Raw genomic sequence first — 19043 nt, 5'->3', positions numbered from 1 at the left:
TTAACAGATTCCCCATTATTGATTTTAGACTATGGATCCCTTAATACTTAATTTTTTTCTCCCTCCTTTTTTTAAAAAGTGGGGTTGCATTTGCCACCATATTAAAAGCATTATATAAATATAAGCTGTTGTTTTTGCACAGTAGGTTGTTACTTGTCACCTTGATAGCGCACTTCGCAAGCATTTGTTTACAAGGCTTCATGATTGAATGCAAAGACTTCTGAGAACATTAAAAAGTAATTACACCTAATAAACTAATCTCTTCTCAATTAGTGAGTTCCTAATGATCCAACTAAATACCTTCTCGTTGAATTCCTCAACCCCACCAACTCACTGCTCAGCCTATTCTTTAGAATTACCTCTCCTAGGTCTCCCTCAGTTCCATCTCCCCACCATGTTCCTTAGTCTCCAAACTCTCTGTAAATACATTAACCTGTTCACTGACACTCACTTATACACCAGTGTCCTTCATGGGAACCTATTTCGTGGGCGGCACGGTGGCACAGTGGTTAGCACTGCTGCCTCACAGCGCCAGAGACCCGGGTTCAATTCCCGCCTCAGGCGACTGACTGTGTGGAGTTTGCACGTTCTCCCCGTGTCTGCGTGGGTTTCCTCCGGGTGCTCCGGTTTCCTCCCACAGTCCAAAGATGTGCAGGTCAGGTGAATTGCTAAATTGTCCGTAGTGTTAGGTAAGGGGTAAATGTAGGGATATGGGTGGATTGCGCTTCGGGGGGGCGGTGTGGACTTGTTGGGCTGAAGGGCCTGTTTCCACACTGTAAGTAATCTAATCTAATTTCACAATTTCACGATGTCTGGCTTTGAATTCTGACATCCTACTTATCGTCATGGAGTGATAGATTCATACAGCACGGAAACGGGTCCTTCGGCCCAACTCATCCAAATTGATCAGGCTTCCTAAACTGAACTAGTTCCATTTGTCTGTATTTGGCCCATACCCCTCTAAACATTTTCTACCCTAGTACCTGTTAAATCTTGTAATTGTATTCATCCCCACCACCTCTTCTGGCAGCTCTTCCAATATAGACAACACCTTTTGTGTGAAAAAGTTGCTCCTCAGGTCCCTTTTCCCATCTCAACTTCAACCTCTGCCCCTAGTTTTAGGCTCCTCTATCCTGGGGAAAAGACTTTGGCTGTTCATCTTATCTATGCCCCTCATGCTTTTATAAGCCTGTATAAGGTCACCCCTCAGCCTCGAACACTCCAGAGAAAAATGTCCCAGCCTTTCCAGTCTCTCCTTATAATTCAAACCTTCCCACCTAGGTAGCATCCTTTTATATCTACTTTGTGCCTTTTTCCAGTTTAATAACATCCTTCCCTTATCAGAACAACCACAAATGTACGCGCCTAAAATGCGACTTTACTGTTGTCTTATATAGCTGCACAAAATAAGTTAAAAAGGATCAATTTTGTTCAGTTCTATTCATAACATTGAAAATTATGACAACCTCACTTATATTTCCCAAAGTAATCATATGCAACCTTTTGAAATGGTCCTTTCAGTGTATGTCTGGTAACAGTAACAGTAATATTCTTCCAATGTGAGAGACCAGTGTCTTAGTAACTTTGTATCACAGAAAACATTTTCTCAAACACTCCATGACTAACTGTTAAGATTAATATGCAATGGAGTCATGGGGTTTGGAACCATGCTGACATAGGTGGAGTCACTGATAGCTCGTTATAGAATATTCTGGAAGGCCTCTGAGCAGAGCTGATCCATTCAAAACAAAAAAAGCAATAACTTACATTGATAGAATGCCTTTCATAATGTAGCACTGAACAACCTCTGGGTCAATTGGCCGAAAACTTGGACTGGAGAACTTTAAGATGTGGCTTAAAGGTGTGGGGGTGAAAGACAGAGAGAGAGTGGCGGGGGGAGAGAGAGTGGCGGGGGGCAGAATGGGGAGAAAAGAGAGTGGGGGAGAGGAAGTAGGGGTTAAGAGAGTGGGGGGAGAGAGAGTTGGGGGGAGAGAGAGAGAGTGGCAGGGAGAGAGAGTGGGGGGGCAGAGTGTGGAGAATAGAGAATAGGGGGAGAGAAAGTGGGGAGAGAGAGGGAGTGGGGAGAGAGAGAGAGAGTGGGGGGGAGAGAGAGAGTGGGGGGGGAGAGAGGGAGAGTCGGGGGAGAGAGTGGGGGGGAGAGAGAGAGAGTCGGGGGAGAGAGTGGGGGGAGAGAGAGAGTCGGGGGAGAGAGTGGGGGGGAGATAGAGAGAGTCGGGGGGGAGATAGAGAGAGTCGGGGGGGAGAGAGAGTCGGGGGGGAGAGAGAGTCGGGGGGGAGAGAGAGAGAGTCGGGGGGGAGAGAGAGTCGGGGGGGAGAGAGAGAGTGTCGGGGGAGAGTGGATAGAAGAGAGAGAGTGGAGGGGAGAGAGAGTGGAAGACAGAGCGGAGGGGGAGAAAGTGGGTGGAAGAGAGAGAGTGGAGGGGAGAGAGAGTGAGAGAAAGAGTGACTGAGAGAGAGTGGGCAGGAGAGAGAGTGAGTGAGAGAGAGAATGGGGGAGAGAGAGTGAGTGAGAGAGTGGGGGGGGAGGTGAGAGAGAGTGGGGAGAGAGAGGGGAGAGTGAGTGAGTGTGTGTGAGAGAGAGAGAGAGGGAGGGAAGAGTACAGGTCACTGATTTCTTTATAAGCCACAGCAGATATTTTTCTCTGCAACCACCCCCCGCCCCCCCCCCCCCCCCCCCAACGTCTCTTTCAAACTTGACCACACACTTTTTCTTTCCGTTAAATTATTAATCATGTTTTAAGTGCTATGAGCTAAACTGATTCGAAAGTGAGTGGCGAAGGCGGGGGGGCCGGGGTGGGGATCTGAACAAAAACAAAAGGACAACAGAAAGGAAAAATAAAGAGCAAGGCAGCTTTGCTAAAGTTGCAGAGCGGGAGGCCAAAACCAGCCTCCCTTGCTGTTTTCGGTTAACCCCGCTGATGTCTGTGTTTCCCAGCACTGACCTCAAAATGGCCACTGGTGCCTCAGGAGCGTTATAGTCGCTTGTCTGGAACAGCTGAACACAATCTCGATCAGCAGCTTCTCCGTTCTCAGCCACAGAGGGATCGGAGGGATGGGGGAGTGGTGGGGTGTGGGGGCAGAGTGGTGGGAGGAGGGGGGGGGGCACTGGGAATGAAAAGCGAGACAGAGAAAAAAATTCCCTCACAACATGCTCGCAACCCATACACGATTCACGACGGGAGGGATTGGCTGAAATTTCAGCAAGTTAACCCCATGTAATACTCTTTCAACCAAATTAAATTCATTACCATATGAAAATGTGACCAAATTGAAAACACGTTCAAAACTTGAAAAGAAATGGCTTTGATTTCTCTTTTGCATTTTTAAAGCATTTTGTGTGTACAGATATAAAAGAGAAAATGAGATGGGAGCTTTGCAGCTCATAATTCAGCAGACACAAAGGACATTCTACATGAGTTCAGAAAGCAGAACGGAACACCGCCCCCCCCCCTCCACCCCAACCCCCGCGGGAGCTGACCCACAAATGGCCAGGAATTCAAACACAAAGCTGCCTGTTCATAACCGGTCTGCCATTTCTCTCAGAAGGCAAGGAGCTGGGCCAAGATGGAGAGCAAAGTATCTGCCAAAGAAACTAACCGGATCCTGTAGCTGTAGTGGGCGGAGAGAAAACGAGAGAGAGAGGGAGTGTGTGTGTGAGTGAGTGAGAGAAAGAGGGGGATAAATTATATGATGGGGCAAGGATGGGGTCGGTGGGGTGGGTGCTCGGCTAAACAGAAAGAAAGTGAGGACGGTGTTTGTGGACGGAGAGCTGGCAAAATAAGGAGAAACGAGAACCTTGTAATCTGTTCAGAGAATCATTCATCGACTTGTATTTCGAATAAGCACACGAGACTTTAACTGAATAAAATATTCTGCTGGGATTTAAGGCTTATCTGAGATGCACCAAAAGGGAAACACAGTACAGCCAAATAACTTTTAAATCTGCTGCATGCTAATTCTCGATTTAAAAAAAACAGAACGCATAGTTCAAATCGTCATTGGAGAAGAAAATAAAGATTTCTTTTTGTTGTCTTACTCACAAGTTCCAGTTACTGCTGTGTGGAAGTCAGAGGAAGTGCTGAAAGTTTTTTTTTTGTTTTGTCCTCCTGGATTGAGGCTCCTTTCCATGAATTCCTATCACTGTACGATTCTTACACTGTGAATAAAAAAAATCACCTCAGCCTCAGGCATCCAACCCTAAAAGAGTAAACGCTTTGAGGGAATTGTCGAAAGGCAAAAGGGATTTTTTTTTGTTGATGTCTTTTATATATTTATAAAGAGGAGGATGGCCTGTTCACTTCAGTTCTGAACGTTTAGCAACACGAGAAATCAGAGTGTATGTGTGGGTTTGTGTGTGTGTGTGCGCGCGCGCTGGTCTCAATTAAAGGAGCTATCGGTACTAGGCTTGGAAGACGAAAGGAGGTGGGAAGAGAGAGGGAGGGATGGAGGGAGGAGGAGGAGGGGAATGGTGGTGGGAGGGGGGAGGTGGGGGAACAGAGAATGGGACTCAAACCAGGAAAACTAATAGTCTATGCATAATCAAAACTCATGGAACTTCCTGCCTTTCTCCCGCCTAAGCTCGGCTGGGTTTTTTTTTTGCACAGTACATTGGAATGTTTTCGCTTGGCTGGAGAGGCCCAGGGAGAGATCTACCCAGACAAGCCTTTCTGAATCAATTAACCTGCAGTCATTATTTGTGACATAAGGTCACCCTTAAGTCAGAGAAAGAGAGAGAGAGTGTGTCTGTGTCCGTGTATGTGTGTGCAGGGAGGGAGGGAGTGGAACGTTCCAAAGTTATGCAACTTTAACCTGTTTTCCTTTCTTCTTTTGAAAAGAAAATGCCACTTATATCTTTATTCTCATTTTGCGATGTCCAGAGAAAAACCTGCAGACCCATTCGCCTCAGCCAGACCCGACGATAGTTTCACAAGGAGGCCTCCTGTCTCAGGGATTTGGGAAAGGGTCCTCCTTTCCGCAGCCAACAGCAACACGGTTGTGCAGAGGGTGTAATTGTTAAGAGGGGGTTGGCGGAGGGGTGGGGGGGGGTGCGCGGATAGGATTGGGGAGGTGGGGCGAGCGGGAGAGGGGAGGGGTTTTGGGGTCAGAGGCCACTTCTTGATGTTACAGCTCTCCTCCACCAATGTGGATTTTTGCTGCATTCCCTGATCGTCGTTGCCTTTCCCTTTTTAAAAATAAATATTCACCCTAGTTTTCATGGGAACTGATTAACCCTCTCATTGCTGCAGCTGCAGACGAGTTTGTTCAAACTGAAAATGTAACATCTATCACGATCCAGTCAAATGGTTAAAAAGAAGTAACACTTCAAAACCAGCCGCTTTGCATCAACTTTCAGCAAATACACATTAACCCTTTCAAGGCCTCAGGCTCTCAGGTGGTCAAATTCCCCACTGTGAAAATCCAGAGAGAGGAGGAGATGTCTTCAGATCTTGAAGTGTTGCAGTGAGAAAATCATGAGCCATTGCAACTGGCTAGAATGCTCTGGAACATTCCCAAGAAGATGGCTGACTTATGATCTCTTCCTCCTGCATCAGATAACTCACTTTACCACAGAGGATGGTACTCTAGCCTGTTGGATAAAACTCAAGGCCTCAACTTGAGTTTTATCCAATTGAACATTAAATGTAATTGAAGATTTCAAAATAGGCTATTGTAGAGCACTGACAATTGCACTGTGTATTTCGACCAGTTGAAGTTACCAGATCCACATACATCAGTCAAGGGAAGCAATACAAAAGAATTCCTGCATAATAGCACTCGGTTTTACTTTTAACAGTATCTCGCTGGTCATAGACTTTTTTTTTCTGTCTCAAGAATCTCGCAGCAATTATAACCATAAGACTTTCAGAAATCGGAACAGGAATAGGCCATTCGGCCCCTCGAGCCTGCTTCATCATTAAATAGGACCACGGCTGGTCCAGCATTCCTCACACCCTGTCCTCCAACCCCACCCCACCCTTGATTCCCGAACCAATCACAACTTCAGCATTCCCAAAGTACATTACAGCCAATGATGAAGGTCAGTTACTGACAAAATGTCGGAAACATAGCAGTTGATTTGCGCACAGCATGCTGCAACAAACGGCAATGGGATAATGACCAAATATTTTTATCAATCTGTTTTTATTATGTTGATTGAGAAATATATGTTGGTCCAGAAATTATGCAGATTCCTTTGTCATTTTCAAACAGAGCAAAAGATTTCTTATGCCCACCTCAGAAGGCAGATGAGATCTTGCTTTCATATCTCCTCGCTCTGACCTGAACCCTGCACAAAAGCATCCCTGACAATGCAGCACTGAAATGTCATCCTGCACTGTCTGTTGAAGTCCCTGGTGTGATTGATACCTGTAGCCTCTTGATTCATGGGAGAGAGCAGTAATTAGCTACCTCATTGCTGCCAACCTGTTGGAAGTATCATATTTGGATGTTATTAGATTAGATTCCCTACAGTATGGAAACAGGCCATTTGCCCCAACAAGTCCACACCAACCCTCCGAAGAGTAACTCACCCATCTCCATGCCCTACATTTACCCTCTGACTAATGCACCTAACACTATGGGCAATTTAGCATGGGCCAATTTACCTGACCTGCACATCTTTGGACTGTGGGAGGAAGCCAAAGCACCCAGAGGAAACCCATGCACACAAGGGGAGAATGTGCAAACTCCACACAGATGGTTGCCCGAGGTGGGAATCGAACCTGGGTCCCTAGCACTGTGAGGCAGCAGTGCTAACCACTGAGCCACCCCTATTAAACCCAGGCTCCATCTGTCATGCAGGTAGATATAAATGATTCCATGGCACTATTTTAAAAGGAACAGGACATGTTGCAAATCCTAGTCAATATTTATCCTTTTTATTCATTTCTTCAGGAGTTGAGGGCATCTCTGGCTAGACAGCATTTATTGCCCATCCCTAATTGCCCAGAGGGCGGTTGAGAATCAACCACATTGCTGTGAGTCTGGACTCCAGATCAAGTATGGATGGCAGATTTCCTTTCCTAAAGAAGATTGGTGAATCAGGTTTATCCTGACAATCGATGATGTAAGTCAGACTGGGTACAAACGCACATTCACAGAATTACAATTCGTAAACACAGACAAACTAGACACACATACACACACTAGGAGATGCACACAGGTAGTAAGGTCTCTCATGTGACACACTGCTCCATGTGGAATTAGCTGTCACGATGTCACTGCTACTATTGATCTTCGATAAGGAGACAATCACCTGGACCTCTCAATCCCATTTGTCAAAGCTCTTCCAATAGCAGCAGCCCCTCTCTATCTACTCTGTCCAGGGCCCTCTTGATTTTGAGCAGCTCATTCAAATTGCTCTCAATCTTCTCTAAATACCGTACAACCCAGATTGCTTCCTTCTTCAAAGACCGCAATTTCACCCCAGACGTGATCAACGATGCTCTCCACCGCATCTCCTCCATTTCCTGCTCCTCCGCCCTTGAGCCCCACCCCTCCAATCGCCACCAGGACAGAACCCCACTGGTCCTCGCCTACCACCCCACCAACCTCCATATACATCATATCATCTGTCGTCATTTCCGCCACCTCCAAACGGACCCCACCACCAGGGATATATTTCCCTCCCCTCCCTTATCAGTGTTCCGAAAAGACCACTCCCTCCGTGACTCCCTCGTCAGGTCCACACCCCCCACCAACCCAACCTCCACTCCCGGCACCTTCCCCTGCAACCGCAAAAAATGCAAAACTTGCGCCCACACCTCCCTCCTTACTTCCCTCCAAGACCCCAAGGGATCCTTCCATATCTGCCACAAATTCACCTGCACCTCCACACACATCATTTACTGCATCCGCTGCACCCGATGTGGCCTATACATTGGGGAGACAGGCCGCCTACTTGCGGAACGTTTCAGAGAACACCTCTGGGACACCTGGACCAACCATCCCAACCACCCTGTAGCTCAACACTTCAACTCCCCCTCCCACTCCACCAAGGATATGCAGGTCCTTGGACTCCTCCATCGCCAGACCATAGCAACACAACGGCTGGAGGAAGAGCGCCTCATCTTCCACCTAGGAACCCTCCAACCACAAGGGATGAACTCAGATTTCTCCAGTTTCCTCATTTCCCCTCCCCCCAGTTTAACTCAGTCCCAACCATCGAACTTTCCTAACCTGCAATCTTCTTCCTAACCTCTCCGCCCCCACCCCCACTCCGGCCCATCACCCTCACCTTAACCTCCTTCCACCTATCGCATTTCCAATGTCCCTCCCCCAAGTCCCTCCTCCCTACCTTTTATCTTAGCCTGCTGGACACACTTTTCTCATTCCTGAAGAAGGGCTCATGCCCGAAATGTCGATTCTCCTGCTCCTTGGATGCTGCCTGACCTGCTGCGCTTTTCCAGCAACATATTTTCAGCTCTGCCACCTTTCTTGACTTGTATCTCGAGGCCTCTCTGCTCCTTCACTCTATTTGAAATTATACTTGTACAAAAATAAAGTACTGAAGATACCGGAACTAAAAAACGAGCAGGATTTAATGGAGAATCTCAGCAGGTCTGGTAACCTCTAAGGAGAGAGAAACAATTAATATTTTGAGTCTGATATGACTCTTCAGAAATATTCAACTCTCTTGTGCTTCAGCCCCTCCATTTTCCCTTCTTATACGTATCCCTTCCCTTTTATTTGTATTATATTTCATCACCACAGTTGCCCTTTCTATCAGCCTATCTTTGTCCTCTTGAAGTCTTTCACTTTTCCTCCAGATAGTTGTCTTTGTGTCACAGAATCATAAGATCATGGGAAAACTCTTCAGCCTATCAAACCTGTACTGCCAAAAATATACTAGCTCCTACACTGGTCTTGAATGTTATGGCATTCCAAGTGCTCATGCAAGTAATTTTTTAAAGGTTGTGAGGTTTCTTGCCACAACCACCCTCCCAGACAGTGCATTCCGTACCCCCATCACCTTCTGGGTGAACAAGTTCTTCAAATTCCCTCAAAACCTCCTGCCTTTACTTTAAAAGTTTGTCCCTTGTTGCTGACCCTTCCATACAGGGCTTTCTATTCAACCTGCCCATGCCCATCATAATCCTATACATCTCTGTCAGGTCCCCCCCTCAACTTTCTCTGTGCTGAGAAAAGAACAATCTGAGCGTATCCAACCTCTCTTCAGAGACAAAATGCTCCATGTCATGCAATATCCTGGTGAATCTCCTCTGCATCTGTTCTCGTGGGATCACAAATTCATCTGCAAGGTTTTGAAATTGTGACTCTGGTTAAGGATGAAAATCACTTCAAATGATCAAAAAGAATACAAGTGAGAAAGTAGTGGAGACTTAATTGGTAGAATTAAAAGAATTTTAGATGTAGTAAGAATGTGTGTATTTTGGCATTTATGAAGTGTTAAATTGTATAAATGCACAAATGAGCAAGAGGTAATAAAAACATTGTGGGATTAGTGGGCCATTTTATATTTCAAATTGAATTGGATGAGGAGGATAGAAAATCTCCAGAAAGGTACTGAATCTTCAAAATGTATCTGGGCTAGTTCAGTACAAAGGAAAATTAAGAACAGGAGTTGACCATTCGGCCGATCAAGCCTGTTCCGCTGATCAATACAATTTGCAGCTGACCTTGTGCCTCTATTCCACTTTCCCACCCATAAGAAGGAGGAACATGAGTAGGTCATTCAGTCCATTGAGTCTGCTCCACTCTTCTACTGGATCATGGTGGAGCTGACGTTCCTTGGGTCCACTTTCCTACCTGATCCCCATAACCCTCATCTCAACTTTAAATTTCCACAAGGACTCTGCCTCCACAGCTCTCTGTGGCAAGGAATTCCAAAGTCTCACAATCCTCTTGGAGGAGAAATTCCTCTTCCTGTTGTGGTTCTGTTCGCCGAGCTGGGAATTTGTGTTGCAGACGTTTTGTCCCCTGTCTCGGTGACATCCTCAGTGCTTGGGAGCCTCCTGTGAAGCGCTTCTGTGATCTTTCCTCTGGCATTTGTAGTGGTTTGAATCTGCCGCTTCCAGTTGTCAGTTCCAGCTGTCCACTGCAGTGGTCGGTATATTGGGTCCAGGTCGATGTGCTTATTGAATCTGTGGATGAGTGCCACAGAACGACAACAAAGAGCACCCGAGCTACAAATCTTCTCACAAACTTCCTCTTCCTCTCACTCTTAAATTGGTGCCCGTTTATTCTGAGACTATGCCTTCTGGCCCTAGACTCTCTCCCATGAGGGGAAACATCCTCTCAACACTGACCCTGTCAAACCCTTTATAAATCCTGTACCTTTCAATGAGATCATATCCTTCCAAATTCCAAAGAGTAGAATCCCAACCTGTTAACTTTGCTTGGGGAATTGGTTTAGCTCAGTTGGCTGGATCATTGGTTGACAGAGCAGTGTGATACCAACAGTGTGGGTTCAATTCCCATCACTAGGTTGAGGTTACCATGAAGGGCTCGCTTTCACAATCTCTTCCCTCATGTTACATCACCACCAGTCATTTCTCTGTCTGAGAGAGCAGCCACTATGTTCTGGTAAGACTATAGTGACACAACAACACAAAACCTTTGCTCTTACGATAATCCCTTCATACTGGGGATTGTCTGAGTGAATCTTCTCTGAACTGCTCCAATAAACTTTTGTTTCCCACTGCCATTTCTTTCAAATCCCTGAAAGACCAAGGCAAACTATTTCCCAGTTTCAATCATATTAGTTGAGAGAGCCCCCACAACGCTTTAAAGGTCAAGAATTCAAGGATATGTAACCATTTGAGTGAAGAAATTTCTCCTCATCACAGGCATGGATGAATTTTCTGCAACATGTCCCAGGTTTTTAAGGCAAAGATAGATAGGTTTTGAAGCAGTAAAGGAATTAATGGCTTTGGCAAGCGGCAGATAAGTGGAACTGAGTCCACAAAAAGATCAGCTATGATCTTATTGAATGGCAGGACAGGCTTGACAGGCCAGATGACTTGCTCCTGCTTCTAGTTCTTACGTTAAATAACAAACCCTGTTGGGAAAAAAAAAAGCTAAAAAGGAAACTGCAGACTCTGGAAAACAGAAACAGAAATTGCTGAAGAAACTCAGCAGGTCTGGCAGCATCTGTGGAAAGAAAGCAGAATTAACATTTCAAATCCAGTGACCCTTCTTCAGAAGTCCAATTGGAACTATTTTCTGAGAAAGCAATCGATTTTTAACGAGACGTTTTTAAATCAACCTATTTCGACAGGCTATGACACATGACTCTATGACAATGGAAAATGGGAGTTGAGACCAGACCTCCGAGCTCAGTGGTAAGGACACTATCATGCACGCAAGAGCCTCTCCACTTACTGGATTCAATAAGAAATTAGTGTTGAGAGTGTGTTGCTGGAAAAGCACAGCAGGTCAGGCAGCATCTGAGGTGCAGGAAAATCAACGTTTCTGGCCGGAGCCCTTCATCAGGAATGAGCCAAGGCATAGAGTTCCTGATCATTCCTGATGAAGGGCTCCGGCCTGAAACATCAATTTTCCCACTCCTCGCATGCTGCCTGACCTGCTGTGCTTTTCCAGCAACACATTCTCAACTCTGATCTCCAGCACATGCAGACCACACTGTCTCCTCAATAAGAAATTAGCCCATTTTAGTGAACAGCTGAATGATGCATGAGCATTTATCCCATAGCAATCACAATAGAATCAAGTTCATTATAATTGGTTAAAAGGGAGAAAGACACAACAAGATACTGAAACTTTGGTTTGAAGGAAAAACTACTTCAGTATGATCAGTCAGTAATTGGAGTGGGCATGGACTGATCAGAGAAGAAAGCTGCAAAAGTTGTTGAATGTGGGATCTCTCTGCTAAGTATTTCTAAAGCTGCAATTTAGGTTAACAATTAGGCTTCGATCTCTAAAACCGCAGAAGAAACTGAAAGTCCATTAAGATACCTCATTGCCAGAAATTGTCTTGTGGTAGTGGTTAACTGTCAATTAACTAAAATTGGTTGTCTAAATGAACTTCAATCACTGTGGCAGGAAGCTGAGATAGCAGTTGCTGCTTGGGTGTGAATCGTAAATTTCAACAGAATTTGCTACCACACAAATTGGTCTGGCAACAAGATGCTTTGTGAACCAAGTCCTGAATTGGGAATTTGGTGCAAGTGAGAATTTGGTGCTGAAGGAGCGGGAGCTGTTTATTTTTGTTTCTGAATTACCACGAGTCATTGATAATTGTTCTTCTCTTCTATGCAAGCTACAAGACTGTAGCTTTCTGTTGCTTTAGCTAACCAGTTACTATTTTATGCAATGGCCAAATATATAAATATGGCTAGAGTCATAGAAGTCCACAGCACAGAAAAAGGCTCTTCGGTCCATCGAGGTCAAATTGGTCAAAAACAACTACTTAACTATTCTATCCTACTTTCCAGCGTTTGTATATCTTGGCATCACAAGTACTCCTCTTAAAATGTTTCTTCTCCTACCATTTGTGAGGCAGCGAGTTCCAGATTCACACTCCTCTCCTCTAAACCTACTGCACCTTATCTTAAATCTATCCACCAGATCATTGATCTCTCCACCAAAATGAAATGTTCCTTTGTGTCTACCCTATCAATGACCCTCGTAATTTTATATATCTCAACCTTATCTCTCTCAATTTCCTCTGCTCTAAAGGAAAACAGCCCCAGTCTGTCCAATCTCTTCATCACTGAAACTCTCCAGACCAGGGCACCATCCTGGTAAATCTCTTCTGCATCTTCTCCAGTGCAATCACATCCCTCTTATAATGTGGATTCCAGAACTGCAAACAGTATCCTAGCTGTGGCCTAACCAATGCTCTATACAGTTCTAGCATAACCTCCCTGCTCTTAAACTCTATGCCTTGGCACATAGAGGCAAGTATTCCATCTGTTTTCTTATCTACTTTACTTACTTGTTCTGCTACCTTAAGGGACTAGTGGACATGCACAAAAAGGTTCCTCTGATCCTCAGTGCTTCCCAGGGTTCCAATATGACAGTGCAGGTGATGTACAATACAAAATATGGAAGAGATTGTAGAAAGCATTGCAGTCCCAGGCAAACATACCTACTATACATACTTGCAGTTTGAATCTCATGGGGAGATGGTGGCCTAATCAATGGACTGTTAATCCAGAGACCCAGGTAATGGTTTTGAGACTGAAAATGTGGGAGCACGAGGGAGCACGTGGTAGCACCTCCTCCCACGAGGAGGTTGAACAGTTCATCCGCTTTACCAACATCTTCCACCCCGACCTCAAATTCACCTGGACCATCTCAGACTCCTCCCTCCCCTTCCTAGACCTTTCCATTTCTATCTCGGGTGACCGAATCGACACGGACATTTGCTATAAACCAACCGACTCCCACAGCTACCTAGACTACACCTCCTCCCACCCTGCCCCCTGTAAAAACATCATCCCATATTCCCAATTCCTTCGTCTCCGCCGCATCTGCTCCCAGGAGGACCACTTCCAAAACCGTACAACCCAGATGGCCTCCTTCTTCAAGGACTGCAATTTCCCGCCAGACGTAGTCGACGATGCCCTCCACCGCATCTCTTCCACTTCCCGCTCCTCCGCCCTTGAGCCCCGCCCCTCCAACCGCCACCAGGACAGAACCCCACTGGTCCTCACCTACCACCCCACCAACCTCCATGTACAACGTATCATCCGCCGTCATTTCCGCCACCTCCAAACGGACCCCACCACCAGTGATATATTTCCCTCCCTTCCTCTATCAGCATTCCGAAAAGACCACTCCCTCCGTGACTCCCTCGTCAGGTCCACACCCCCCACCAACCCAACCTCCACTCCCGGCACCTTCCCCTGCAACCGCAAGAAATGCAAAACTTGCGCCCTCACTTCCCTCCAAGGCCCCAAGGGACACTTCCATATCCCCACAAATTCACCTGCACCTCCACACACAGCATCTATTGCATCCGCTGCACCCGATGTAGCCTTCTCTATATTGGGGAGACAGGCCGCCTACTTGCAGAACGTTTCAGAGAACACCTCTGGGACACCCGGACCAACCAACCCAACCACCCCGTAGCCCAACACTTTAACTCCCCCTCCCACTCCACCAAGGACATGCAGGTCCTTGGACTCCTCCATCGCCAGACCATGGCAACACGACAGTTGGAGGAAGAGCGCCTCATCTTCTGCCTGGGAACCCTCCAACCACAAGGGATGAACTCAGATTTCTCCAGTTTCCTCATTTCCCCTCCCCCCACCCTGTCTCAGTCAAATCCCTCGAACTCAGCACCGCCTTCCTAACCTGCAATCATCTTCCTGACCTCTCCGCCCCCACCCCACTCCGGCCTATCACCCTCACCTTAACCTCCTTCCACCTATTGCATTTCCAAAGCCCCTCCCCCAAGTCCCTCCTCCCTACCTTTTATCTTAGCCTGCTGGACACACCTTCCTCATTCCTGAAGAAGGGCTTATGCCCGAAACGTCGATTCTCCTGTTCCTTGGAAGATTTCTCATTCCTGAAGAAGGGCTTATGCCTGAAACGTCGATTCTCCTGTTTCCTTGGATGCTGCCTGACCTGCTGTGCTTTTCCAGCAACACTTTTTCAGCTCTGATCTCCAGCATCTGTAGTCCTCACTTTCTCCTAAATGGTTTTGAGAACCCATGTTCAAATCCTGCCATGGCAGATGGTGGAATTCAAACATAATAAATGTCCAGAATTAAGAGTCAAACGATGACCATTAATCCATTGTTGATTGTCAGAAAAGCCCATCTGGTTCACTAATGTCCTTTAGGGAATTACACTGCTGTCCTTACCTGGTCTGGCCTATATGACTCCAGACCCACAGCAAGGTGGTTGCCTCTTAAACTACCATCTGGGCAATAAATGCTGGCCCAGCCACACCCCATGAATAAATAAAAATCAACTGCAGCTCAGATTCCCTACAGTAAGGAAACAGGCCCTTCAGCCCAACAAGTCTACACCGACCCTCTGAAGAGAAACCGCCCTCTGACTAATGCACCTAACACTATGGACAATTTAGCATGGCCAATCTACCCAACCTACACACCTTTGGAGTGTGGGAGGAAACCTACACAGACATGGGGAGAAAGTGCACACTGCACACAGACAGTTGCCCGAGGTTGGAACCAAACCTAGGAGCCTGATGCTGTGAGGCTGCAGTGCTAACCACTGTGCCACCATGCCACCCTTGCTCAGCTGTAGTCAATGTTGTGATGTTACAGACATCAGAGAGGAGTGTTACCTGGGAGACAACAATACCTCTCAGTGGAAAGCTCAAGTTGATTGAAAGTCAGGGACATCAAGGTATCACTGAGTCAGGCGGTTTGGGAGACACAGCTTGGCTTGGAATAATCGGTAAGAAGTTTAGGATACAACTGGGGATGACTGCAAGGAGTGCATGCTGATTGAGTAACCTGACTGTGGTACTATGGTGAAGGGAGTCTTTCACTGGGACTGATAGTGAATGGACGCAGTAATTTAGGGTGGGGGGATACAGTGGCGAGAATATATAGTGCTGTTCACTAGTGTGATTGAGAGTTTCAAAGCTTATGTCACCTATTTGATGGCAGGCTATTGAATTCCTCTGCCGTTGAAGATGTACTTAAAGTGTAAGGGAGAGATGGTTCAACTATACAGGAATGATGTAAAAACAATGACTGCAGATGCTGGAAACCAGATTCTGGATCAGTGGTGCTGGAAGAGCACAGCAATTCAGGCAGCATCCGAGGACAGGCAAAATCGACGTATCGGGCAAAAGCCCTTCATCAGGAATAAAGGCAGAGAGCCTGAAGCGTGGAGAGATAAGCTAGAGGAGGGTGGGGGTGGGGAGAGAGTGGCATAGAGTGCAATAGGTCAGTGGGGAAGGAGATGAAGGTGATAGGTCAGGGAGGAGAGGGTGGAGTGGATAGGTGGAAAAGGAGCTGGGCAGGTCGGACAAGTCCGGACAGGTCAGGGGATCGAGTTGCTGGAGGTTAGAAGCTAGGATGAGGTGGGGGAAGGGGAAATGAGGAAACTGTTGAAATCCACATTGATGCCCTGGGGTTGAAGTGTTCCGAGGCGGAAGATGAGGCGTTCTTCCTCCAGGCGTCTGGTGGTGAGGGAGCGGCGGTGGAGGAGGCCCAGCACCTCCATATCCTCGGCAGAGTGGGAGGGGGAGTTGAAATGTTGAGCCACTGGGCGATTTGGTTGATTGATGCGGGTGTCTCGGAGATGTTCCCTAAAGCGCTCTGCTAGGAGGCGCCCAGTCTCCCCAATGTAGAGGAGACCGCATCAGGAGCAACGGATACAATAGATGATATTAGTGGATGTGCAGGTAAAACTTTGATGGATGTGGAAAGCTCCTTTGGGGCCTTGGATAGAGGTGAGGGAGGAGGTGTGGGCGTAGGTTTTACAGTTCCTGCGGTGGCAGGGGAAAGTGCCAGGATGGGAGGGTGGGTCGTAGGGGGGCGTGGACCTGACCAGGTAATCACGGAGGGAACGGTCTTTGCGGAAGGCGGAGAGGGGTGGGGAGGGAAATATATCCCTGGTGGTGGGGTCTGTTTGGAGGTGGCGGAAATGTCGGCGGATGATTTGGTTTATGCGAAGGTTGGTAGGGTGGAAGGTGAGCACCAGGGGCGTTCTGTCCTTGTTGCGGTTGGAGGGGTTGGGTCTGAGGGCGGAGGTGCGGGATGTGGATGAGATGCGTTGGAGGGCATCTTTAACCACGTGGGAAGGGAAATTGCGGTCTCTAAAGAAGGAGGCCATCTGGTGTGTTCTATTGTGGAACCGCTCCTCCTGGGAGCAGATACAGCGGACCACCCCGCGCTGGCCTATTACCTGCCCTCGACCTCTTCATTTCCAACTGCCGCCGGGACATTAACCCCCTCCCCCACTCCAACCTCTCACCCTCACAACGCGCAGCCCTCCAATCCCTCTGCTCCAATCCTGACCTCACCATCAAGCCAGCGGACAAAGGGGGCACAGTGGTAGTCTGGCGCACTGACCTCTACATCGCTGAAGCCAAACGCCAACTCGAGGACACCTCTTCCTACTGCCCCCTTGACCATGACCCCACACCCATCACCAAACAATCATCTCCCAGACCATACAGAACCTCATCACCTCAAGAGATCTCCCACCCACAGCTTCCAACTTCATAGTCCGGGAACCCCGCACTGCCCGGTTCTACCTCCTTCCCAAGATCCACAAGCCTGACCACCCTGGCCGACCCATTGTCTCAGCATGCTCCTGCCCCACTGAACTCATCTCTACCTACCTCGACACTGTCCTATCCCCCCTAGTCCAGGAACTCCCCACATACGTTCGAGACACCACCCATGCCCTCCACCTCCTCCAAGACTTCAGTTTCCCCGGCCCCCAACGCCTCATCTTCACCATGGATATCCAATCCCTCTACACCTCCATCCGCCATGACCAGGGCCTCCAAGCCCTCCGTTTTTTCCTCTCCAGACGTTCCCAACAGTACCCCTCCACCGACACTCTCATTCGTTTGGCCGAACTGGTCCTCACCCTAAACAATTTCTCCTTTGAATCCTCCCACTTCCTCCAGACCAAAGGGGTAGCCATGGGCACACGTATGGGCCCCAGCTATGCCTGTCTCTTTGTTGGCTACGTAGAGCAGTTGATCTTCCGTAATTACACCGGCACCACTCCCCACCTCTTCCTCCGCTACATTGATGACTGCATTGGCGCCACCTCGTGCTCCCGCGAGGAGGTTGAGCAATTCATCAACTTCACCAACACATTCCACCCTGACCTTAAATTTACCTGGACCATCTCTGACACCTCCCTCCCCTTCCTGGACCTCTCCATCTCCATCAGTGACGACCGACTTGACACTGACATCTTCTACAAACCCACCGACTCCCACAGCTACCTGGATTACACCTCTTCCCACCCTACCTCTTGCAAAAATGCCATCCCGTATTCCCAATTCCTCCGCCTCCGCCGTATCTGCTCCCAGGAGGAGCGGTTCCACCATAGAACACACCAGATGGCCTCCTTCTTTAGAGACCGCAATTTCCCTTCCCACGTGGTTAAAGATGCCCTCCAACGCATCTCATCCACATCCCGCACCTCCGCCCTCAGACCCAACCCCTCCAACCGCAACAAGGACAGAACGCCCCTGGTGCTCACCTTCCACCCTACCAACCTTCGCATAAACCAAATCATCCGCCGACATTTCCGCCACCTCCAAACAGACCCCACCACCAGGAATATATTTCCCTCCCCACCCCTCTCCGCCTTCCGCAAAGACCGTTCCCTCCGTGACTACCTGGTCAGGTCCACGCCCCCCTACGACCCACCCTCCCATCCTGGCACTTTCCCCTGCCACCGCAGGAACTGTAAAACCTGCGCCCACACCTCCTCCCTCACCTCTATCCAAGGCCCCAAAGGAGCTTTCCACATCCATCAAAGTTTTACCTGCACATCCACTAATATCATCTATTGTATCCGTTGCTCCCGATGCGGTCTCCTCTACATTGGGGAGACTGGGCGCCTCCTAGCAGAGCGCTTTAGGGAACATCTCCGAGACACCCGCACCAATCAACCAAATCGCCCAGTGGCTCAACATTTCAACTCCCTCTCCCACTCTGCCGAGGATATGGAGGTGCTGGGCCTCCTCCACCGCCGCTCCCTCACCACCAGACGCCTGGAGGAAGAACGCCTCATCTTCCGCCTCGGAACACTTCAACCCCAGGGCATCAATGTGGATTTCAACAGTTTCCTCATTTCCCCTTCCCCCACCTCATCCTAGCTTCTAACCTCCAGAAACTCGATCCCCTGACCTGTCCGGACTTGTCCGACCTGCCCAGCTCCTTTTCCACCTATCCACTCCACCCTCTCCTCCCTGACCTATCACCTTCATCTCCTTCCCCACTGACCTATTGTACTCTATGCCACTCTCTCCCCACCCCCACCCTCCTCTAGCTTATCTCTCCACGCTTCAGGCTCTCTGCCTTTATTCCTGATGAAGGGCTTTTGCCCGAAACGTCGATTTTGCCTGTCCTCGGATGCTG

At 48.0% G+C, this 19043-nt stretch overlaps 1 long non-coding RNA gene across 9 annotated transcripts in view; it reads right to left on the bottom strand.

Moving 5' to 3' along the window:
• Positions 1-19043, bottom strand: part of LOC122555422 (uncharacterized) — a 331724-nt gene that overhangs the window by 292561 nt on the left and 20120 nt on the right. For 4 of the 9 annotated variants that reach the window (XR_015758781.1, XR_006313264.2, XR_006313266.2 and 1 more), the window contains exon 2: positions 4062-4177. The exons of 1 other annotated variant lie outside the window; for it this stretch is intronic. This is a non-coding gene — a long non-coding RNA (uncharacterized LOC122555422). Of the gene's footprint in view, positions 1-1767; positions 1892-2963; positions 3097-4061; positions 4178-4830; positions 4934-19043 lie in introns of those variants that run through there. 4 more of the 9 variants (XR_015758777.1, XR_006313265.2, XR_015758778.1 and 1 more) reach the window with 3 other exon arrangements.

This window comes from Chiloscyllium plagiosum, unplaced genomic scaffold, assembly GCF_037043375.1.
Source record: "Chiloscyllium plagiosum isolate Xiang-an unplaced genomic scaffold, Cpla_swu_hap1 HiC_scaffold_12, whole genome shotgun sequence".
In the NCBI taxonomy this organism is placed as follows: Eukaryota; Metazoa; Chordata; class Chondrichthyes; order Orectolobiformes; family Hemiscylliidae; genus Chiloscyllium; species Chiloscyllium plagiosum.
This window is presented reverse-complemented; position numbering and strand designations above follow the sequence as displayed.